This window comes from Lissotriton helveticus, chromosome 6 (assembly GCF_964261635.1).
Source record: "Lissotriton helveticus chromosome 6, aLisHel1.1, whole genome shotgun sequence".
Classification (NCBI taxonomy): Eukaryota; Metazoa; Chordata; class Amphibia; order Caudata; family Salamandridae; genus Lissotriton; species Lissotriton helveticus.
The window spans coordinates 803721475-803748322 of NC_136067.1; positions in this window are offsets into that span (position 1 = coordinate 803721475).

Here is a 26848-nt window from a genome sequence, read left to right on the forward strand (position 1 = left end):
GCTGGCTCACCTCTATGGCGTGCAGCGTGCTCTTAATAATCTCCCTAGAAGGTCTCTGGGTGGGCGGACCCCATACGAAATGCTCTTTGGCATCAAGATGTACGTCCCTGACCTTGACGGTCTAGACTCGGTGGTTCGCGCCACTTCCTTTGACGCAGATGAACATTGCAATGTTTTACAGAATCTACAAAAGACCAGAGACACTCTTGCAAAGGAACATTTGCCCTCCACATCGGATGATGCGTTGCAGATCCCGGTAGTTGGCTGGCTACCCCAAGTTGGAGAGCTGGTTCGGGAGAAGATCGACAACAAGAAAGAGTTTGGTCCCTCCTATCGAGCTCCAGTCCCAGTGCTTGGAGTGAAGGGCACAAGAACAGTCATTCTACCACCACTTCCAGGTCGTAAGGAAAACAGGTTTATTTCTATTGACAATGTCAAGATACACAGAGTGGCCGATTCTTCTTAGCATGACACCGGCTGTTTCCTGTCCTTCCATTGTGAGAAATTCAATTATGCCCACTGCTTCTAATAATGAACCTGAGGTGGCCATCGAATTACCTGCTGTTTCCAGTCCATTATTGAATAATTTACCAGGAACTAACCTTGATGAGACAGACTATACATACCCCACTGATTTGTCCATGCCTGACCTGCAAGCTCGTTTAGCCACGGAATCCAGATTTTCATTTGACTCTGCTTCCCTTGCCTCGAAAAAACCCTCTAAAATTGCAGTATATGCTAGCCTGTTTAAAAAACATTTTTTGATACCTCCTTGGATATACATTTGGCTGGTCCTTTTTTCAGTTTACCTTTTTATGTCAATTGGTTTTGTGTTTTATTTTTTTCGGATTATGAATGGTCACTATGTCGAGGAGAGAACTTGCATTACTCATTTAAATGGAACATTGGCCCCACTTTCCTCTTCACATTCTACACACAGATTAAAAAGAGACTTGACTTTGGTTAACATCACAGCATGGCCTGTTCTGGATGGAATCGCGTGGGATGCAGTTCGTTTTCAGATTCATGGTCCAACGGAAGTCGTTAATGTTCCTAATGTACTGAGAGTTAATATGGGGGATGTGGTGAAACAAAACATTCGTTCTGATGATTGGGATGTTAATGCTGTGGAAAGTTTGTTTTCTGATTTGAAATACTATGCTGCTTTTGATGCTGAGGATTTATATTTAGAATCTGCTAATTATGGTGAATTGTTCTGTTACCAACATTATGGCAATCACTTCTTACACAAGACATCTTCCCGAAGGGATGCGGTTAATTTTACTCAGTGGGAACATTGCCCAGCACCGACACAAGGGAGTTCGGAAACGTTTCTTAAAAAGTATACTTATTTCACTGACTTTAATCAGTCCAATCCCGAGTCCTTTTATTTTAAATTTCACAAACAGCCACTGTCCAAGGTTCGACTTACAAATACAAAATTGTTATATTCAAAGGCCTTCCTGGATCAATTAGTTACTGGAGGGTATGAGTTATGGAAGGATACCATAGACCTTAAATCAGTTTGGGGCTCAAGGGCCTGGCAGGTACAAGGCACTGAAGCTTTGCACCGTGCATGTCTCATCCCAAATCATATGTGGTTTTTAAATGAAACCATTTCCCAGACCACGTGCTTTGGATTGGCTACATCTAAAAGGTTAAACACCCCGTCTTTCCCGGAGTTGGAGGAATATGAGAATTGGAGTAATTTTACTAAATTGTCCATTAGAGATATACAGAATCTGCTTCTGAATTCCTCCTTTAACATTTCCAGTATGAATCCCAAGGGTTGGCTGCTTTGGCACCGTAGTGCTGATTCTTGCCAAAAGAGATTTTTAAATATAACTGACGGTTTTAAGGCTGTTAGATCTGATCCCCGTTTTGATTTGAGTCATACTGTCACCTCTTACTCTGTTGGCAAGTTGTGTCAGGCTTGGCTGAAACATTCAACTTTACCTGCGGTTAAGTATCACCTTTCCAAACTGAATGCAGACGTGGATTTGAATGATTTCATTAAGGGCCCAGCTAGTGGCAGGTCGAAAAGGTGGTTATATGGTGTTTACAATGAAATTTGGAAACTCTCACAGATTGAGGCTGCTTCACGCCTTAGGGCAATTGATCAGGCAAATCTTGAGAAAGTGCTTGCAGTGGTTGACAATAGCATTAACGTGCTTTCCTCTAGAATTTACACATTAGATAATATTGTGTCGTCTGTTGTTGATATTGTGCATGATGAAGTGTCTGTATTATACCATGGTCAAAATCAATTACGTTCAATCATGCAGTTTGCATGGACACTACAGACTCTAAAAATGGGTAAAGTTCCCTGGGGATACATGAACGTTTCCTCTTTATTTGCACCGTTTAATTTGACAGACAAACAACGCTTGCTTTCAATGCGTGATGCTTCCTTTTCTATGCTCCATATTGAAAGATTGGAATCTTTACCTTTTTCTGTGGCAGAGACCACTGCTGCTACGTGGCTTATCCACGGTTTAATAACGCTGCCTTTTGCTTTATATAAGTTTTCAAATTGTATGAAATATGTGCCAATAGGTCGTTTTGAACCCTTAGGTAGCGGTTTTCTTCATGAGGTCTGGTCACTCCCATACACATACAGATGTTTCAAGGATGAACAAGAAGTTTATCTAACAGGGGATGAGTGTACTGAGACGCCAGATCATTCTTTAATGTGTAGACACATACAGTTACACGGTTCATGTAACAAGGACCGACCGAATATGGCTTGCGTTTTACAGGGCACGCCAGTTCCTGCTATCATCCCCACGTTTAAATTGTTAGAGAATGGTAGTTATTTAATGCTCAATAATGAAAACTGCTGTGGTTTAATTAAAGGTATAGCTTTCATAGTAACGGTTAGTGAGCGAGTTATTTGCTGCAGAAATGTTCTTTATCCTCCCACACGTGAACATAGGGAGTCTTCCATTTGGCCACAGATACCGACCTTGGGAGCAGAATTCAGCGGCATGGCTAGAATAAGAGCTCTATTGTCCCAGAAAGAGGTGGCCTTGAGCTCGGCCCGTGAAACTTTCGTGCTTCACATTGCTAACACCCGCACGGAAGTTCAGGCTCTTTTAAACACTGATTTGCCTTTGCATTTCGGAGCCATGGTCCGTTCTATCTTTAACGCATCCTCCACAACGGGCCTAGCACATTTTTTTAAAGTTGTTAGCGGTGGTCTCGTGACTTCCTTTGAGAAGATTTTTGGAGTCATCCCTGCCTTCTTCCATTCTATTTTTTCATCCTTATTTGGAGGGTTCCCGTTTTTGCTTGCTTTAGCGGCTGGCGCATTGGTGGTTTTCTGCCTTTTTAAATATGGATGCCCTTCCTGTGCAAGACCACGCTCAGCTGCTACTGACGCGGTTTCGCAACCGCATGCTTGATTATTATGGCACACTGCCGTTGGCGACTCTAAGCACGGCTTTTGGATTATCTTTTCGTTTATCCTATTTCACCTGTGTCCAGCCTGTATTTCGCTGCCTGACCTGTGATTTCCTTTGGGCCATTGATTTGTGTCTCTGCGGACCAATATCTGCTGACGTCGATTTTGATCAACTGATGAGTCCTATCATTGCTCACGAGTTGGTTTGTTCTGACGAAAGGATTATGGCCTTGGCGGTGGCACATGGACTAATGGGTCCCTGGGATGTGTTGTCGGCAGCGCAAAGTTTCTTGGAACGAAGTTTTCTTGAAAACCCACCGAGCTGTCCTCTGATGGTTATAGAGGATCCGGTGCTGGAAGATCACGTATGTTCCTTTCATCTTTTAAATTGGATGGCTGAACTGTTTTCGGATGAGGACAGTGACTTTCTCCTGGAGGCTGTTGCAGCTTACTTTTCATATACAGTCTTATCATAGACACTGCCTCAAATTGGCATGCTGATTGATAGCATTTCCTTGATTTTATTGACTTTTGGTCAAGACATTTTATTTTTGCTTGCCTATTGGCTTGAGCCACAGTATACTTGTGGGCTATTTTTTAGCATTAGTTTTTATATATTGAATTTTTATTCATGCTCGTTTATAATTGGATTCTGCTCTCATGTGATGGCACTTCTGTTATCTTATTTAGTCCGTTCTCGGATCATGGGGGGGTGTTGTATAGCTCCTATATATCCCTATATCGTGTTAAGTTAGCATAGGTACGTTTGAGATTTAAACGCCATTTTTCCTTTCTTGCAACTTCTGCACACGACCCTTATTTGTTGACTTAGCTTTCAACCTAGTAGTTTGCCGTGGTGAATGTGAGAATAATATGTTATTGCTCTGATATCTGCTTTGTTTAATAAAACATGTCTGCACGGAGAGTGCTGAAGTTTCAGGAGCAACACGATATGGAATTGTTATGAGGTCTGATCTCCACGCCTTCATAGTCATAACACAAGTGCAGCCTTTGCCAACTTGGGCTTGAGGCGGGATTGATATTGCTTTGCACGAGAATGGTTAACACACTTGATGCGGTGCACATGCAGAGAGAGCTGGTGTATGCTGATGTGATTCCTTCATGCTAGGACACTAAGGTATGGGCCCGCCCTAAAACAACCCAAAGAGACCTTCTTAGATAATAATATAATATATGTGTTAGGGAGGGTGAGATATAAGTGTTGTTAACTCTTATTCATTACAGCATGTTAACATGCTGTCACCATTCGCTTTTTATGTCTTAGTAACTATGCTGATAATTTTGCTACTGATAATAAGTATACTTGTATTATCAAAGATACTGCGCCTGAGAAGACGGCATTAGTAAATAAACATTTCAAATGCACATGTGTCTTCTTTACTCCATGTTCTGGTTTGTAATGATAATATAACGAAAGAGTGTTCATGAGTCCCACGTACCCTGAGGTACTGTAAGTTCATGTTCTGGTTTGTCTAAACATTGGGTGTTTGATATGTCCAATGAGACACTGTAGCTAGCTCGGTAAGGGGTGAGTTGGTTGCTAAGGTAAGTTTTGGGACATCCTAATTTGCCGAGGTTCCACTCCTCTGTGCACAGTTCTGTGTGAGTACAGAAACCCTGCAACAGTAATAACATATAAACATTTTTAGGGAAAAACAACGAAGTAGCGGTCGGCTGTGCGAATAGTCCCAATGCAGCACAACGTCCAGATTTCCGGCGTGGGGCGTCGCGGGGGGTGGGTCATCAGTAGCAAACTGTTGTGCGAATAGTTCCAAGGCAGCAGAACGCGCCGAAATCTAGATGACACGAAAGTGATGTCTAGTAAGTTGCCACCCAGCAAATAACGGCGTGGGGCGTCGCGGGGGGTGGGTCATCAGTAGCAAACTGTTGTGCGAATAGTTCCAAGGCAGCAGAACGATGGCACCAAGGTGATGTCCAGTAAGTTGCCGCACTGGTTTTGGTATCCTACAATGCTGCTCCGAATAACGGCGTGGGGCGCCCCGGGGGAGGCGGCGTGAACGGGCCTCTCCAGGTGGAGTGTCATCTGTTGTAGTGGGGCGCCCCTTTACCGTTTCAGTTGCCATTCCGTCCGTTTTTGGTCCACTGTGTCAAAAGCCGCAATTCAGCTGAGTTGCGCCCACTCTTGCGGTGCAGCGATAGGCGGCTGTCACAGGACTCTCAAAATGGCGGCAGGCTCTTTCCTTTTTGGGCCTGGTCCACTGAAATGGCCCTGGGACACCTTGGAAATCGGACGCTTGTCTGCTAGGTCTTGGACCCCATTCTCGAAAGCGTCCCCTCCGCCTTGAGAATTCATCAAAAGTTTTGGGGGCCCCGACTCCTGCAGGCTTCTGGTGGGGAGCGGCTGCCATGATTGCTCGCGGAATGACCACGACGGAGCTACGAGATGGTGGTGCTCTCATGCTGACGCCAGTTTAGTCTGAAACATCCAGAAACAAGGTGGGGCTTTCATCGTTTGGGAAAAAAAAAAAGTTTTCATCCAATGAAAAGTGTTGTTTTTAGGTCATATGATCAAGCCTTCCATCATTAGGAAACCAAAAGTAAAATGAACCAATGAAAAGTTTTATAAACAAGTCACATGACCTGTTATGCGGCATAGGGTATAAAATGCGGAGAAAATACGTTGGCACGTGAGGCGGCGTCAGTAGCGGACCGATGTGCGAATAGGCCGAAGGCAATACAACGCGCCAAGATCCGGATGGCACCGAGGTGGTGTCCAGCAAGTTGCAGCACTGGTGTGGCCATCCTACAATGCTGAAAGTCGGCGTGGGGCGCCCCGTTGGCCTGTGAGTTTGCGTCAGTAGCGGACCGATGTGCGAATAGGCCGAAGGCAGCACAACGCGCCAAGATCCGGATGGCACCGAGGTGGTGTCTAGTAAGTTGCCGCACTGGTGTGGCCATCCAACAATGCTGAAAGTCGGCGTGGGGCGCCCCGTTGGCCTGTGAGATGGCGTCAGTAGCGGACCGATGTGCGAATAGGCCGAAGGCAGCACAACGTGCCAAGATCCGGATGGCACCGAGGTGGTGTCTAGTAAGTTGTCGCACTTCTGTGGCCATCCTACAATGTTGAAAGTCGGCGTGGGGCGCCCCGTTGGCCTGTGAGATGGCGTCAGTAGCGGACCGATGTGCGAATGGGGCCAAAGGCAGCGCAACAATATTTTCTGACTGACACCACAAGGCGCTGAGATGCCAAGATCCGGGTGGCACCGAGGTGATGTCTAAGTTGCGGACTGATGTGCGAATGGGGCCAAAGGCAGCGTAACAATATTTTTTGTATGGAAGATACCACTAGGCGTTGAGATGCCAAGATTCGGATGGCACCGAGGTGATGTCTAGCAAGTTGCTGTACTGGTGTGGTCATCCTACAATGCTGAAACTCGGCGTGGGTCGCCCCATTAGCCTGTGAGATGGCGTCAGTAGCGGACCGATGTGCGAATAGGCCGAAGGCAGCACAACGCGCCAAGATCCGGATGTCACCGTGGTGGTTTCATAGTTGAGAGGCACTTCATCTGCAGTGGGGCGCCGAGATCCGGATGGCACCGAGGTGATGTCTAGCAAGTTGCTGTACTGGTGTGGTCATTCTACAATGCTGAAAGTCGGCGTGGGGCGCCCCATTAGCCTGTGAGATGGCGTCAGTAGCGGACTGATGTGCGAATGGGGCCAAAGGCAGCGCAACAATATTTTCTGAAGAGAAGACACCAAAAGGTGCTGAGATTCCAAGATCCGGATGGCACCGAGGTGGTGTCTAGCAAGCTATGCAGTTGAGTTGTGTGCGCAATTGCGGCGAATAGGTCGAAGGCAGCATAACAATGTTTTTTGAATAGAAGACACCACAAGGCGTTGAGATTCGGTTACCACCGAGGTGATGTCTAGCAAGTTGCCGCACTGGTGTGGCCATCCTACAATACTGCTCCGAATAACGGCGTGGGGTGCCCGAAGGGGGGGGGAGCCGGCGTGAATGGGCCTTCCTAGGTGGAGGCTCGTCTGCTGTAGTAGGGGGCCCCTTTACCGTTTCAGTTGCCATTCAGCTGAGTTTCGGCTGCTCTTGATGCTACAGCGACAGGCGGCTGCAAGAGGACTCTCAAAATGGCGGCCTGTTCTTTGGATTTGGGCCTGGTCCACTAAAATGGCCCTGGGACACCTTAGAACTCGGACGCTCGATTTTTTTTCCTTTCCTGTACATGCAAAAAAAGGTAAATGCCCGGTACGTTACACGCTTCATCTGCCACGATGAACTCTCCAGAGGAACCGAAAAAAAATATAGTTGTGGTAACTATACCATGCATCGTCATATGGAGAGGTGGCACCAATTAATTATAGTGCTGCATAAAAGAGAGATTTGGAGGAGAACCCCTGACCTGCTAGTACATTCATCAAAGAAGTGGCACTGAGAGCTTCAGAGGCAAGGGAAACGGTCCCAAATATTTAGAAGAACTTTGGAAAGATTAAAATGACATGTTTAGATTGTGGCAAATTAATTTCATGTGGACAGATGAGTGTTACTCTAATAAATACAGCATATAAACATCATCATAGTCGATGGTTGGTAGAGACATTTTGACTATATCCTGGACCTGCCCGTCCTCGCCCAAAATGGCGCCGGAATAAATGGGACTCGTAACTCCTTGTTGTGTACTGGTTGCAGAACCTTGAAATCACGAGATACGTATGCAGTTTTGAAGCACATGGCGGGCGGGGACGAGAATTGATTGACTATTTCGACATCCCTATTGATATTAAGTTCTGATGTGTTATTGATTACTGTACTGTTGAAAGTTCGAATTAACGTCACCCATGGTACTTGCCCGCAAATGTATATCTAGATAATTTTATTGTAACTGGCCCTGTCGTATTTTAATTATAAAATGTACGTCCACCGATTCCGTAACTGTTAGACACCTTAGTTCTTGCAACCTAATGGCCCGCCCGTTACGTTCCTCTACAGTGTAAATGTCTATTCATCATATACGATTACAGTTTGCTCTGTGGCAGGCCCACGTGGTTATAGGCTCGTATTTGTATAATGAAATTTTCACAATAAAGGTTTTTAAAAGAAAACATGGTAGTAGTATATACATTGGTAAAGTTTTTAATAATAGTGACTGTTTTAGAATCATTAAAAGGCAAGTGAAATAAAGCAGACCAATTACATGAAGGGTAAAAGGTATAATACGAAGGAACGCAGTAAAGATAAATGGTCAAGGGCTGTTGTGTTTTCTATTCCTGCAACATAAAGTGATCGATAAGAATCTCATATTCAGGCGTATCGGCGACTAAGACAGCAGGTCGACCCTCTTTTGCTCAACGGCTCCGTCATGGGACGAAGAAACGCTCTTTTTCTCGAAAAAAGAATATATTTTACTTGCAGGACAGTTGTAAAATTTCCGGGAAAGTACATTAGCCTGGAACATTATAACATATATTTAAGAAAAAATAATGTTCGGAAGTAATGAAAAGCGTAATTTTTAGGTCATATGACCAAGCCTTTCATCATTACAATAAGAAAAGTAAAATGAACCAATGAAAAGTTTTATTAACAAGTCACATGACTTGTTATGCTTACGTTACGCGCTGCGCGCCCCGGATGACTTCCGGATGCGCTAACGAGGCGCGTCATATGACGCATTACGCGACAACGCAGGTCCAGAATATAGTCAAAATGTCTCCACCAACCAGCGGTCGGAACACAACCCCTTTCAGCAGGCTAAATAGTTCTGTTAAATGACAACAGAAGGGACAGGCAACAAGAACCATCAGTCAAAGAGGGGAGGGCTAGTTCTTCTCTACCGGGTTACATTGGGGCGTTACCGGAACTGATCGAATTGGTAGTCTACAGTGTTTCTGGATGTTTCAGACTGAAGCTGGGGTTAGCATGAGAGCAGCACCATTTCGTAGCTCCGTCGTGGTCATTCCGCAACCAATCATGGCAGCCGTTCTTTATCGTTATTTTGGGCGGGGTGGGTGGCGGAGCCGAGCTGTTTTGCAGCCATCATTGTGTGGAGTTCAGTTCATCTCACTAGTTTTGTATTTGTCATGAGGGGTTGTTCCTAATGTTTCTATTTTAGCGAGGTCAAAAAGAGATCCCATTAGTGGCCTACTGATTTTGCTCGATTCCTTTTCTTTTTTTTTACACGATTTTTCGTTATCTGCAAAGACTAAACAGAGTATTGCGACTTTGTGTTTGTTTGTAAATAGAGAATGAACCAAAGAGAACTAATTCTAAAACAGTAAATACTTGGATAACAATCAATCAAATGGAGAGAGAAGCAGGCACGACGGATTACAACGGGGGCAAAGGCCTGCGTTAACTACCTTTCACTATCTGCAAAGAGAGAGTACTCCTAATAGAAATGAGGGGGGGGGCACCATTCAAAGCAGATCAGTGTGCATAAACACGAAAATGTTTTCACTTACCACGTACTTGACATTCGACAGCTTATGATATTTGCTATTAAAAAACCATTGAAATTCACTGAAAAAACCATAGGTTATAGACCATATATAGTTAGCAATTAGCATTTACAAAACCTTGAAAATTCACTGAAAAAACCATAGGTTATAGACCATATATAGTTAGGAATTAGCATTTACAAAACCTTGAAAATTCACTGAAAAAGCCATAGGTTATAGACCATATATAGTTAGGAATTAGCATTTAAAAAACCTTATTTTACTCACACAAAACCATTGAAATTCCATATATAGTTAGTTGCACTAACTATATATTGCGCACCCGCAATCCACTGCTGATCATGTCACATATTACATCATTCATGACATGGTCAGTGACATCACTGATGACATCACTGATGACATCTCAAATGACATCACTGATGACATCACTGATGACATCTCATTTGACATCATTCTTGTGCTAATACGATAAACCTCTTCAGACTCTAATATAACCTTAGATACACTCAGTGTATACAGACACTCACACACTGCCACTCATCCATGGAGTTACTCACACACCCAGTCAGTCATGCAAAGAAACAATCTCACCTCCATTTCTTCAACTATACAGTTAAACACACCTTACTTATTGAAACATATACTAACACATATTTACTCTCTTATACAATCCCTGATACAAGTTCACAATGATCGATACAACCACTCACTCATTCAGTGGCTCTCATGCACAGTTATTTATATATGCCAACTCTCACATGTACTGTGTTTTACATATGTACTTACTATGACATGTAGCATTGAGATATCCATTCACTCATCAATACACTCATGCACACAGTCAACTGCCCATGTAGCTGTTTCCACATGCACTCTTGAACTCATACACCTAGTGAATAAACTGCTCACACATCTATGCATAGAGTCACACACCTTCCAGCCACCCCCACACAAACTCAATCTCCCATAGAAATACTTGGGCAACCAATTAATAACACATATAGCCTCTCGTATAGCTAATAATCAACACATGCAGCAGTTTACAGAACAACAGACATAATGATGCACAAATTAAGACAGTTTAGTCACTAACCCATGCATTCAGTGAGACACATTTAATCACTCACTCATACAGTCAGTCACGCACCTACTAAATCCTTCATCCAGACACTTATACATCCACTCATTCTTCAATATGTAAGACATATTTTAACTTTACAGAAACATACAGTCACTGGATGTTGTCATCAGTGATGTCATCAGTGATGTCATTTGAGATGTCAGTGTGTGAGTGTCTGTATACACTGAGTGTATCTAAGGTTATATTAGAGTCTGAAGAGGTTTATCGTATTAGCACAAGAATGATGTCAAATGAGATGTCATCAGTGATGTCATCAGTGATGTCATTTGAGATGTCATCAGTGATGTCATCAGTGATGTCACTGACCATGTCATGAATGATGTAATATGTGACATGATCAGCAGTGGATTGCGGGTGCGCAATATATAGTTAGTGCAACTAACTATATATGGAATTTCAATGGTTTTGTGTGAGTAAAATAAGGTTTTTTAAATGCTAATTCCTAACTATATATGGTCTATAACCTATGGTATTTTCTGTGAATATATATATATATATATATTCACTGAAAAAACCATAGGTTATAGACCATATATAGTTAGGAATTAGCATTTACAAAACCTTGAAAATTCACTGAAAAAACCATAGGTTATAGACCATATATAGTTAGGAATTAGCATTTAAAAAACCTTATTTTACTCACACAAAACCATTGAAATTCCATATATAGTTAGTTGCACTAACTATATATCGCGCACCCGCAATCCACTGCTGATGATGTCACATATTACATCATTCATGACATGGTCAGTGACATCACTGATGACATCACTGATGACATCTCAAATGACATCACTGATGACATCACTGATGACATCATCCAGTGACTGTGTGTTTCTGTAAAGTTAAAATATGTCTTACATATTGAAGAATGAGTGGATGTATAAGTGTCTGGACGAAGGATTTAGTAGGTGCATGACTGAATGTATGAGTGAGTGATTAAATGTGTCTCACTGAGTGCATGGGTTAGTGACTAAACTGTCTTAATTTGTGCATCATTATGTCTGTTGTTCTGTAAACTGCTGCATGTGTTGATCAGTAGCTATATGATTAACTATATGGGTTATTGATTGATTGTCCAAGTATTTGTATGGGAGACTGAGTGTGTGTGTGGCTGGCTGGGAGGTGTGTGACTCTGTGCAGATCAATGTGTACTTGTATCAATGATTGTATAAGAAAGTAAGTATGTGTTAGTATATGTTTGAAAATGTAAGGTGCTCTATGTTTAACTGTATAGACAAGAAAATGGAAGTGTGATTGATTCTTTACAGGACTGACTAGGTGTGTGAGTAACTCCATGGATGAGTGGCAGAGTGTGAGTGTCTGTATAGGTGTATGAGTGCATATGATAGTGTTGTAAAGATGAGTGATTGTATGTATGAATGATTGTATGGGTGAATGAGTGAATGTGTGTGTAGACGTAGGAATCAGTGAGTACGTATGTAGTAACTAGTATTGGTGTGTCAATGGTTTCAAAAATTATACTCTGTATTTAACACTGGGTGAAACAGAGGTTATATTAAAATGTGAGGAGATGCATTGTATTGTCACATGAATGATATCATCAGTGATGTGGTCATTGATGTCAAATGAGATGTCATCAGTGATGTCATCAGTGATGTCATTTGAGATGTCATCAGTGATGTCATCAGTGATGTCACTGACCATGTCATGAATGATGTAATATGTGACATCATCAGCAGTGGATTGCGGGTGCGCGATATATAGTTAGTGCAACTAACTATATATGGAATTTCAATGGTTTTGTGTGAGTAAAAATAAGGTTTTTTAAATGCTAATTCCTAACTATATATGGTCTATAACCTATGGTTTTTTCAGTGAATTTTCAAGCTTTTGTAAATGCTAATTCCTAACTATATATGGTCTATAACCTATGGTTTTTTCAGTGAATTTCAATGGTTTTTTAATAGCAAATATCATAAGCTGTCGAATGTCAAGTACGTGGTAAGTGAAAACATTTTCGTGTTTATGCACACTGATCTGCTTTGAATGGTGCCCCCCCCCCTCATTTCTATTAGGAGTACTCTCTCTTTGCACATAGTGAAGGGTAGTTAACGCAGGCCTTTGCCCCCGTTGTAATACGTCGTGCCTGCTTCTCTCTCCATTTGATTGATTGTTATCCAAGTATTTACTGTTTTAGAATTGGTTCTCTTTGGTTCATTCTCTATTTACAAACAAACACAGAGTCGCAATACCCTGTTTAGTCTTTGCAGATAACGAAAAATCGTGTAAAAAAAAAAGAAAAGGAATCGAGCAAAATCAGTAGGCCACTAATGGGATCTCTTTTTGACCTCGCTAAAATAGAAACATTAGGAACAACCCCTCATGACAAATACAAAACTAGTGAAATGAACTGAACTCCACACAATGATGGCTGCAAAACAGCTCGGCTCCGCCACCCACCCCGCCCAAAATAACGATAAAGAGCGGCTGCCATGATTGGTTGCGGAATGGCCACGACGGAGCTACGAAATGGTGCTGCTCTCATGCTAACCCCAGCTTCAGTCTGAAACATCCAGAAACACTGTAGACTACCAATTCGATCAGTTCCGGTAGCGCCCCAATGTAACCCGGTAGAGAAGAACTAGCCCTCCCCTCTTTGACTAATGGTTCTTGTTGCCTGTCCCTTCTGTTGTCATTTAACAGAACTATTTAGCCTGCTGAAAGGGGTTGTGTTCCGACCGCTGGTTGGTGGAGACATTGTGACTATATTCTGGACCTGCGTTGTTGCGTAATGCGTCATATGACGCGCCGCGTTAGCGCATCCGGAAGTCATCCGGGGCGCGCAGCGCGTAACGTAAGCATAACAAGTCATGTGACTTGTTAATAAAACTTTTCATTGGTTCATTTGACCTAAAAATTACGCTTTTTATTACTTCCGAACATTATTTTTTCTTAAATATATGTTATAATGTTCCAGGCTAATGTACTTTCCCGGAAAATTTACAACTGTCCTGCAAGTAAAATATATTCTTTTTTCGAGAAAAAGAGCGTTTCTTCGTCCCATGACGGAGCCGTTGAGCAAAAGAGGGTCGACCTGCTGTCTTAGTCGCCGATACGCCTGAATATGAGATTCTTATCGATCACTTTATGTTGCAGGAATAGAAAACACAACAGCCCTTGACCATTTATCTTTACTGCGTTCCTTCGTATTATTCCTTTTACCCTTCATGTAATTGGTCTGCTTTATTTCACTTGCCTTTTAATGATTCTAAAACAGTGACTATTATTAAAAACTTTACCAATGTATATACTACTACCATGTTTTCTTTTAAAAACCTTTATTGTGAAAATTTCATTATACAAATACGAGCCTATAACCACGTGGGCCGGCCACGGAGCAAACTGTAATCGTATATGATGAGTAGACATTTACACTGTAGAGGAACGTAACGGGCGGGCCATTAGGTTGCAAGAACTAAGGTGTCTAACAGTTACGGAATCGGTGGACGTACATTTTATAATTAAAATACGACAGGGCCAGTTACCATAAAATTATCTAGATATACATTTGCGGGCAAGTACCATGGGTGACGTTAATTCGAACTTTCAATAGTACAGTAATCAATAACACATCAGAACTTAATATCAATAGGGATGTCGAAATATTCAATCAATTCTCGTCCCCGCCCGCCATGTGCTTCAAAACTGCATACGTATCTCGTGATTTCAAGGTTCTGCAACCAGTACACAACAAGGAGTTACGAGTCCCATTTATTCCGGCGCCATTTTGGGCGAGGACGGGCAGGTCCAGGATATAGTCAAAATGTCTCTACCAACCATCGACTATGATGATGTTCATATGCTGTATTTATTAGAGTAACACTCATCTGTCCACATGAAATTAATTTGCCACAATCTAAACATGTCATTTTAATCTTTCCAAAGTTCTTCTAAATATTTGGGACCGTTTCCCTTGCCTCTGATGCTGTCAGTGCCACTTCTTTGATGAATGTACTAGCAGGTCAGGGGTTCTCCTCCAAATCTCTCTTTTATGCAGCACTATAATTAATTGGTGCCACCTCTCCATATGACGATGCATGGTATAGTTACCATAACTATATTTTTTTTCGGTTCCTCTGGAGAGTTCATCGTGGCAGATGAAGCGTGTAACGTACCGGGCATTTACCTTTTTTTGCATGTACAGGAAAGGAAAAAAAATCGAGCGTCCGAGTTCTAAGGTGTCCCAGGGCCATTTTAGTGGACCAGGCCCAAATCCAAAGAACAGGCCGCCATTTTGAGAGTCCTGTTGCAGCCGCCTGTCGCTGTAGCATCAAGAGCAGCCGAAACTCAGCTGAATGGCAACTGAAACGGTAAAGGGGCGCCCCACTACAGCAGACGAGCCTCCACCTAGGAAGGCCCGTTCACGCCGCCCCCCCCTTCGGGCACCCCACGCCGTTATTCGGAGCAGTATTGTAGGATGGCCACACCAGTGCGGCAACTTGCTAGACATCACCTCGGTGGTAACCGAATCTCAGCGCCTTTTGGTGTCTTCTCTTCAGAAAATATTGTTGCGCTGCCTTTGGCCCCATTCGCACATCGGTCCGCTACTGACGCCATCTCACAGGCTAATGGGGCGCCCCACGCCGAGTTTCAGCATTGTAGGATGACCACACCAGTACAGCAACTTGCTAGACACCACCTCGGTGCCATCCGGATTTTGGCATCTCAACGCCTAGTGGTGTCTTCTATTCGGAAAATATTGTTGCGCTGCCTTTGGCCCCATTCGCACATCGGTCCGCTACTGACACCATCTCACAGGCCAACAGGGCGCCCCACGCCGACTTTTACCATTGTAGGATGGCCACACCAGTGCCACAACTTGCTAGACACCACCTCGGTGCCATCCGGATCTTGGCATCTCAGCGCCTTGTGGTGTCTTTTATTCAGAAAACATTGTTGCGCTGCCTTTGGCCCCATTCGCACATCGGTCCGCTACTGACGCCATCTCACAGGCAAACGGGGCGCCCCACGCCGACTTTCAACATTGTAGGATGGCCACACCAGTGCACCTTACTAGACACCACCTCGGTGCCATCCGGATCTTGACGTGTTGTGCTGCCTTCGGCCTATTCGCACATCGGTCCGCTACTGACGCCATCTCACAGGCTAATGGGGCGCCCCACGCCGAGTTTCAGCATTGTAGGATGACCACACCAGTACAGCAACTTGCTAGACATCACCTCGGTGCCATCCGGATCTCGGCGCCCCACTGCAGATGAAGTGCCTCTCAACTATGAAACCACCACGGTGACATCCGGATCTTGGCGCGTTGTGCTGCCTTCGGCCTATTCGCACATCGGTCCGCTACTGACGCCATCTCACAGGCTAATGGGGCGCCCCACGCCGAGTTTCAGCATTGTAGGATGACCACACCAGTACAGCAACTTGCTAGACATCACCTCGGTGCCATCCGGATCTCGGCGCCCCACTGCAGATGAAGTGCCTCTCAACTATGAAACCACCACGGTGACATCCGGATCTTGGCGCCTTGTACTGGTTCTGGCCTATTCACACATCGGTCCGCTACTGACGCCATCTCACAGGCTAATGGGGCGCCCCACGCCGAGTTTCAGCATTGTAGGATGACCACACCAGTACAGCAACTTGCTAGACATCACCTCGGTGCCATCCGGATCTTGGCATCTCAACGCCTAGTGGTATCTTCCATACAGAAAATATTGTTGCGCTGCCTTTGGCCCAATTCGCACATCGGTCCGCAACTGACACCATCTCACAGGCCAACAGGGCACCCCACGCCGACTTTTACCATTGTAGGATGGCCACACCAGTACAGCAACTTGCTAGACATCACCTCGGTGCCATCCGGATCTTGGCGCCCCACTGCAGATGAAGTGCCTCTCAACTATGAAACCACCACGGTGACATCCGGATCTTGGCGCCTTGTACTGGTTCTGGCCTATTCACACATCGGTCCGCTACTGACGCCATCTCACAGGCTAATGGGGCGCCCCACGCCGAGTTTCAGCATTGTAGGATGACCACACCAGTACAGCAACTTGCTAGACATCACCTCGGTGCCATCCGGATCTTGGCATCTCAACGCCTAGTGGTATCTTCCATACAGAAAATATTGTTGCGCTGCCTTTGGCCCAATTCGCACATCGGTCCGCAACTGACACCATCTCACAGGCCAACAGGGCACCCCACGCCGACTTTTACCATTGTAGGATGGCCACACCAGTACAGCAACTTGCTAGACATCACCTCGGTGCCATCCGGATCTTGGCATCTCAGCGCCTTGTGGTGTCAGTCAGAAAATATTGTTGCGCTGCCTTTGGCCCCATTCGCACATCAGTCCGCTACTGACACCATCTCACAGGCCAACAGGGCGCCCCACACCGACTTTTACCATTGTAGGATGGCCACACCAGTGCCACAACTTGCTAGACACCACCTCGGTGCCATCCGGATCTTGGCATCTCAGCGCCTTGTGGTGTCTTCTATTCCGAAAATATTGTTGCGCTGCCTTTGGCCCCATTCGCACATCGGTCCGCTACTGACGCCATCTCACAGGCCAACGGGGCGCCCCACGCCGACTTTCAACATTGTAGGATGGCCACACCAGTGCGGCAACTTACTAGACACCACCTCGGTGCCATCCGGATCTTGGCGCGTTGTGCTGCCTTCGGCCTATTCGCACATTGGTCCGCTACTGACGCAAACTCACAGGCCAACGGGGCGCCCCACGCCGACTTTCAGCATTGTAGGATGGCCACACCAGTGCTGCAACTTGCTGGACACCACCTCGGTGCCATCCGGATCTTGGTGCGTTGTGTTGCCTTCGGCCTATTCGCACATCGGTCCGCTACTGACGCCGCCTCACGTGCCAACGTATTTTCTCCGCATTTTATACCCTATGCCGCATAACAGGTCATGTGACTTGTTTATAAAACTTTTCATTGGTTCATTTTACTTTTGGTTTCCTAATGATGGAAGGCTTGATCATATGACCTAAAAACAACACTTTTCATTGGATGAAAACTTTTTTTTTTTCTCAAACGATGAAAGCCCCACCTTGTTTCTGGATGTTTCAGACTGAAGCTGGCGTCAGCATGGGAGCACCACCATCTCGTAGCTCCGTCGTGGTCATTCCGCGAGCAATCATGGCAGCCGCTCCCCACCAGAAGCCTACAGGAGTCGGGGGCCCCCAAAACTTTTGATGAATCCTCAAGGCGGAGGGGACGCTTTCGAGAATGGGGTCCAAGACCTAGCAGACAAGCGTCCGATTTCCAAGGTGTCCCAGGGCCATTTCAGTGGACCAGGCCCAAAAAGGAAACAGCCTGCCGCCATTTTGAGAGTCCTGTGACAGCCGCCTATCGCTGCACCGCAAGAGTGGGCGCAACTCAGCTGAATTGCGGCTTTTGACACAGTGGACCAAAAACGGACGGAATGGCAACTGAAACGGTAAAGGGGCGCCCCACTACAACAGATGAGACTCCACCTGGAGAGGCCCGTTCACGCCGCCTCCCCCGGGGCGCCCCACGCCGTTATTCGGAGCAGCATTGTAGGATACCAAAACCAGTGCGGCAACTTACTGGACATCACCTTGGTGCCATCGTTCTGCTGCCTTGGAACTATTCGCACAACAGTTTGCTACTGATGACCCACCCCCCGCGACGCCCCACGCCAGAAATCTGGACGTTGTGCTGCGTTGGGACTATTCGCACAGCCGACCGCTACTTCGTTGTTTTTCCCTAAAAATGTTTATATGTTATTACTGTTTTTGTTTTCTTGTATATATTTATAAGTTATTAAAGTTTTATAATCTTACTACTTTGTCGGAGTGCTATATATTTTTAATGTGACACATAATTGTAAAAACTTTGATGTACAAAGAGTCATCCCTGGAATCTTCCGCTTCAGGCTCGGTCCCCTCCCCAATCACAATACAGGATGGTTTTCAGATAATAGGAACGCGTCTGCTGTGACGGATCTCATCGAGTGTGGGCCTTGATCTACTATAACTCCTTTGAAGAGGGGTGATTCTTTACAGCTGGGGCCATAAACTACATCTGCAGGGCTAGCTGATACCCTAGGACCGGCCTGGACAATCGGACAATCGGACACAGAGGAAAAGGAGTGTCAGAGGGTAGTGAATAGGGCGAAAGGGAGGTGTCGGGCGGGCACAGGGTGTGATTCTCAGGGAAGAGCAGCGCAGATGGGGGGAGGTTTATTACCCATGCATAAGACAGAGAGCGGGGGTGACCACTGCCTGGGGGAGATGCTTGCGAGGGTGGGGAGCCATGCTAAGGATCGACAGCGTGCACAGAGTGGGTCTGGTCAAGGCATCTAAAATGACTGCCGTGCACGACAAAAGTGTGGCATTTGAAAAAAGACAAGATGGCGCAGACAATGTTTTTCAACACTTCCTGATTTCCTTCGAATCGAACGTTAACAGACGTTGGGGCATATTACCAAAGTTAAGCGATATTTATCCCTAACGATGCTTAGCAACGATTTTTTTACCGCTAAGCATCGTCAGAAATTATCGCAGATAAACCTTGCTATTATCAAGGTTTATCGCAAATACAATAAAAAACGACCGCAATGCATTAATATCGCTGAAAACTCAGCGATATTCATGCATTACCGAGCTAATGCTCTTAGCCATGTTATCCACCTCCCATTGGATAACATGGCTAAGAACTGTTCAGGGCAGGTGCTAGCTTTTGGAGATATTCGCGCTTATCGCGAATATTTCCAAAAGTTGATAATAGGAGATAGCGATGTTAGCGACTGTTTCCAGTCGCTAACATCTTGGCATGCCCACTTTGCATGTCATTAGTGATAAATATCACTCACATGCAAAGTGGGGCCCAAGATGGTCGCTATCTCCTACTAGCCGTCGCTAACTGGTGTTAGCAACAGCTAGGTAATACAGATATAATTTTATCTCCGCGAAGCGGAGCGCTGTTACAGATATATATCTTGTTTTTGAACGTTAATTTCTCAAAATCCACTGAAGCACATATATTGAGACCTAGCAAAGGCACATCGAGCTACCAGTCCCTACAATTTTGCCAAGTTTCGTGCAAATCCATTCAGCCGTTCGATTTATTATTATTATTATTTTTTTTGCCCCGCGGGGCCCTTTTAAAACCTCCACATCAAACCTAAGAGGTCAAGGAGGATCTACTATGCCCCCTTATGGTCATTTGCCCCTTCGCTTTGGCCTCCTCTTGTCTCTCGATCCTACCGAGAGACAAGATGGCGGCCGCTACGGACTGTTTGCAATGTTTACAGACGCCGGAGAACCAATCAGCTTCGCAAACCTCCGTTATGCGAAGCGGTGCGCTGTTACAGATATATATCTTTTTTTGAACGTTAATTTCTCAAAATCCACTGGAGCACATATATTGAGACCTAGCAAAGGCACATCGGGCTACCAGTCCCTAATATTTTACCAAGTTTCGTGCAAATCCATTCAGCCGTTCGATTATTATTATTATTTTTTTTTTTTGCCCCGCGGGGCCCTTTTAAAACCTCCACATCAAACCTAGGGGGTGCCAAATATACAAATGAGATTTGGTGATGTAAAACACATCTGCGCATTTTGCGATGGATTCATTTCCTACGGACAAAAAAGCATCACTCTGATCAACAGAGCTATTGACTATCATATGCAAGTTTGTCCGAAACGCCCAAAATAATAAATACTTCTTTTTTTTGTTTTGTTGCTCCTGTTGAGCCCTTTACAATGAATCGTTTTCATTGCCCCCTCCAAGAAAAACCCCCAAAAATATAAAACTGTTCCGAAAAATTCAAAAACAGTAAAAAAATGTTCAGAAAAATAAAAAAAAAAGTTCTTTTCAGAACTACCTCCCCGTTATTAAAAAATTGGTACAATATTTGGAACTGTGCCAACCTCTATTTCTCTTAGTTCGCTTCCCAGTTCGCGAACCGGAAGCGAACCAAAAACAGTAAGTATAAGGGAAGGAAACAGACACTTATGTTAAAAGAAAGACAGCTATAGGGGAGTAAACTAGAGATACTATTACCCGTAATCCACTGCTGATGATGTCACATATTACATCATTCATGACATGCTCAGTGACATCATCAGCAGAGGATTGCGGGTTTTTTGGCAACATGCCTTATCCACGGTTTAATAACGCTGCCTTTTGCTTTATATAAGTTTTCAAATTGTATGAAATATATACCAATAGGTCGTTATGAACCTTTAGGTAGTGCTTTTCTTCATGAGGTCTGGTCGCTTCCATACACATACAGATGTTTCAAAGATGATCAAGAAGTTTATCTGAATGGAGGGGAATGCACTGAGACGCCAGATCATTCACTAATGTGTAGGCACATACAGTTACACGGTTCATGCAACAAACACCGACCAAATATGGCTTGCGTGTTGCAAGGCACGCCAGTTCCTGCTATCATCCCCACGTTCAAGTTGTTGGAAAATGGTAGTTATTTGATGCTCAATAATGAAGATTGTTCTGAGTTAATTAAAAGTATTCCTTTTATCGTAACAGTAAGTGAACGGGTTATTTGCTGCAGAAATGTTCTATTTCCTCCCACACATGAACATAGGGAGTTTTCAATCTGGCCACAAATACCAACCTTGGGACACGTTTCAACGGCATGGCAAGAATAAGAGCTCTTTTGTCTCAGAGAGAGGTGGCCTTGAGTTCGGCCCGTGAAACTTTCGTACTTCACATAGCGAACACCCGTACAGAGGTGCACACCCTTTTCAATTAAGATTTGCCTTTCAATTTCAGCAACATGTTTCCGACTATCTTTAACGCATCCTCCACAAAGTCCCTGGCGCACTTTTTTAAAGTTGTTACCAGTGGTCTCGTGACTTCATTTGAGAAAATCTTTGGAGTCATCCCTGCTTCCTTTCATTCTATTTTCTGCACTCTGGTTCGTGGATTGGCATTTTTACTTGCATTACCAGCGGACGCTCTTGTGCTTTTTTACATTTTTAAATATGGATGTCCCTCCTATGCAACCTCCCACCCTGCAGCTGCTGACACTGTTCCGCAATCGCATGCTAGAATATTATGGCACAATGCCGTTGGCGATATTAAGCACGGCATATGGATTATCTTTTCGATTCTCCTACTTCACCTGTGTCCAGCCTGTATTTCACTGCCTGACCTGTGATTTCGATTGGGCCATTGATTTGTGTCTCTGCGGACCGGTTTCTCCTGACGTCGACTTTAATCAGCTGATGACTCCTATCATTACTCACGAGTTGGTTTGTCCTGGCGAAAGGATTATGGCTGTGGCATTGATGCATGGACTACTTGGTCCCTGGAATTTACTGGCGGCAGCACAGTCTTTCTTGGAACAGAGCTTTCTTGAAAACCCACCGAGCTGTCCTCTGATGGTGATAGAGGATCCGGTGCTGGGAGAGCACGTATGTTCTTTTCCGCTTTTAAATTGGATGGCTGAACTGTTTTCGGATGAAGACGGTGACTTCCTATTGGAGGCTGTTGCAGCTTATTTTGCATACACAGTTATGTCATAGACCTTTTTCATGTTTGATATGCTGAGTACTAGCATTTCATTGACAATTCATTGACTTATTTGTCAAGTTTTTATTATTTACCTTGCCTATTGGCTTAAGACTCGATAAAGTACTTGGCTGTTTTATTTTTCTTTAGCATTACATTTTCCTAGTTTTTAATGCTTTACCTTGCGGACCGTCCACATATAAACTTGCAATCTGCTCTCATGAGATGGCACTTCTATTATCTTATTCAGTTCGTTTCCGGATCATGAGGAGGTGTCATCTAGGTCCTGGATATCTTTACACCGTGTTAAGTTAGCATGGGCTCATTACCGGTTTAAACGCCATTTTTCCTTTTTTGCAACTTCTGCACACGACACTTAGTTGTTGCTTTAGCTTTCCACCTAGTAGTTCATCGTGGTTTACATGAGAATAATATGTTATTGGTCTACTATCTGCTTTACTTGTTAAACTATATCTGTACAGCGAGTGCTAAAGTTTCAAGAACAACACGATACAGAATTGTTATGAGGTCTGATCTCCACGACTTCATACTCATAACATAAGTGCAACTTCTGCCAATTCTGGGCATGAGGCGGGTTTTATATTGCTTTGCCGAACACACATACACAACAGTTGATGCGGTTCACATGAAGAGAGAGCTGGTGTATGCTGATGTGATTCCTTCAAATCTAAGACACTAAAGTATGGGCACGCCCTAAACCAACACAAAGAGACCTTCTTAGCAAATAATATAATATGTGTATTAGGGAGGGTGAGATATAAGCAGCCGCGGGCCGTGGAGGGAGTTACGATGGGGCAGGGAGGCGGGGAGGGGGAGAAGCAGGGTGGAGCCCTCTCTACCTTGCCCCTCCCCCTCCCCGCCTCCCTGCCCCACCGTAACTCCCTCCACGGCCCGCGGCTGCTTATAAGTGTTGCTAACTCTTATTCATTTACAGCATGTTAACATACTGTCACCATTCACTTTTTATGTACTAGTAACTATGCTGGTAATTTTGCTACTGATAATGTGTACTTGTATTCTCCACCCTGCTTCTCCCCCTCCCCGCCTCCCTGCCTCACCGTAACTCCCTCCACGGCCCGCGGCTGCTTATAAGTGTTGCTAACTCTTATTCATTTACAGCATGTTAACATACTATCACCATTCACTTTTTATGTACTAGTAACTATGCTGGTAATTTTGCTACTGATAATATGTGTACTTTTATTATCTAAGGTACTACGCCTGAGAAGACGGCATTAGTAAATAAACATTTCAAATACACATCTGTTCTTCTTAACTCCATGTTCTGGTTTCTAAGAAATCTATAACGACCGACTGTTCATGAGTTCCACGTATCCTGAGGTACTATAAGTTCATATTCTGGATTGTCTAAACATTGAGAGTTTGTTATATCCAATGTGACACTGTACCTAGCTTGCTAAGGAGTTTTTGATTACTAACGTGAGTTTTGGGACACCCTAATTCGCCGAGGTTCCAATCCTCTGTCCACAGTTCTGTGTGAGAACAGAAACCCTGCGACAGGGGCACCCCCGACCCTTGCTGGAGCTTCATCACACTTGCGATACAACTCCAGCAATGCATTCGCCGAGGTTCCAATCCTCTGTCCACAGTTCTGTGTGAGAACAGAAACCCTGCGACAGGGGCACCCCCGACCCTTGCTGGAGCTTCATCACACTTGCGATACAACTCCAGCAATACGCCACCTTTACGGCACAGATACATCACGCATCTGTGCTGTTTTTGCCCCATGATGCGCCGCATTGTAAATGCAGCACACCATAGGTGACGGAACAGCGGCACAGAATGACTAACACATCCCTGGTGATGCGCCAGTCATCATAAATGTATCCCTATGCTTCTTATCTTGTTAGAGATGAACCGCCATATGTATCATCAAAGTTTTTTGCATTTCCTAAATAGCGAACTTTAAGGAATAAATAGCGATTCTTTACCATTCCTAGTTTGCGATGAGCTATTTGCTAATTAGCCGAATGTAGCCCAATGAAGCCCAATGTAGCCCAATGTAGCCCAAAGATGGCCGCCAGACACACAAAAAAACAAATGTAGCCCAAATATCAGCCAGATGTAGCCCAACTATAGCCCAGTGACAGAATGACCAATCAGCTTCGCAAACCTCCGTTACGCGAAGCGGAGCGCTGTTACAGATATATATCTTTTTTTGAACGTTAATTTCTCAAAATCCACTGGAGCACATATATTGAGACCTAGCAAAGGCACATCGGGCTACCAGTCCCTAATATTTTGCCAAGTTTCGTGCAAATCCATTCAGCCGTTCGAATATTATTATTATTATTTTTTTTTGCCCCGCGGGGCCCTTTTAAAACCTCCACATCAAACCTAGGGGGTCAGCGAGGATCTACTATGCCCCCTTATAGTTATTTCCCCCTTTGTTTTGACCTCCTCTTGTCTCTCGATCCTACCGAGAGACAAGATGGCGGCCGCTACGGACTGTTTGGAATGTTGACAGACGCCGGAGAACCAATCAGCTTCGCTTCACAAAGCTCCGTTGCGCGAAAAGTCCGCGAACCAGAGCGCTGCCCGGTCCGCTGTTACAGATATATATCTTTTTTTAAACGTTAATTTCTCAAAATCCACTGGAGCACATATATTGAGACCTACAAAAGGCACATCGGGCTACCAGTCCCTACAATTTTGCCAAGTTTCGTGCAAATCCATTCAGCCGTTCGGGCTAAAAGTGAGGCCAACCGCCCTATGGAAAACTCAATGTTAAAAACACGTTTTGGGACCCCCCTTTTTTCTCGGCCCCCCCTTGACGAACCCCCCCAAAATTTTCAGGGGCTGCTCAGAAACAAAATGTGCCATTTTCCTGAAAATTTCAGCCAATTCCGTCCACAAACGCCAAAGTTATTAGACATAGAATTTTCAAAAAACCCATAGAGAAAAAATCCTAACTATATATACCTACTGGCGACCGCCAGTAGGTAATATATGTATATATATATATATATATATATATATATATATATATATATATATATATTCACTGAAAAAACCATAGGTTATAGACCATATATAGTTAGGAATTAGCATTTAAGAAACCTTTTTTTTACTCACACAAAACCATTGAAATTCCATATATAGTTAGTTGCACTAACTATATATCGCGCACCCGCAATCCACTGCTGATGATGTCACATATTACATCATTCATGACATGGTCAGTGACATCACTGATGACATCACTGATGACATCTCAAATGACATCACTGATGACATCACTGATGACATCTCAAAAACATCACTGATAACATCTCAAATGACATCACTGATGACATCACTGATGACATCTCAAATGACATCACTGATGACATCATTCATGTGACAATATAATGCATCTCCTCACACTTTAATATAACCTCTGTTACACCCAGTGTTAAATACAGAATATAATTTTTTAAACCATTGACACACCAATACTAGTTACTACATACGCACTCACTGATTCCTACGTCTACACACACATTCACTCATTCACCCTTACAATCATTCATACATACAATCACTCATCTTTACAACACTATCATATGCACTCATACACCTATACAGACACTCACACTCTGCCACTCATCCATGGAGTTACTCACACACCTAGTCAGTCCTGTAAAGAAACAATCACACTTCCATTTTCTAATCTATACAGTTAAACATAGAGTACCTTACATTTTCAAACATATACTAACACATACTTACTCTCTTATACAATCATTGATACAAGAACACATTGATCTGCAAAGAGTCAGACATCTCCCAGCCAGCCACACACACACTCAGTCTCCCATACAAATACTTGGACAATCAATCAATAACCCATATAGTTACTCATATAGCTAATGATCAACACATGCAGCAGTTTACAGAACAACAGACATAATGATGCACAAATTAAGACAGTTTAGTCACTAACCCATGCACTCAGTGAGACACATTTAATCACTTACTCATTCATAAAGTCAGTCACGCACCTACTAAATCTTTTATTTAGGCACTTCTACATCTACTCATTTTTCAATATGTAAAACATATTTAAACTTTACAGAAACACACAGTCAATGGATAATGTCATCAGTGATGTCAGCAGTGATGTCATTTGAGATGTCATCAGTGATGTCACTGACCATGTCATGAATGATGTAATATGTGACATCATCAGCAGTGGATTGCGGGTGCGCGATATATAGTTAGTGCAACTAACTATATATGGAATTTCAATGGTTTTGTGTGAGTAAAAAAAAGGTTTCTTAAATGCTAATTCCTAACTATATATGGTCT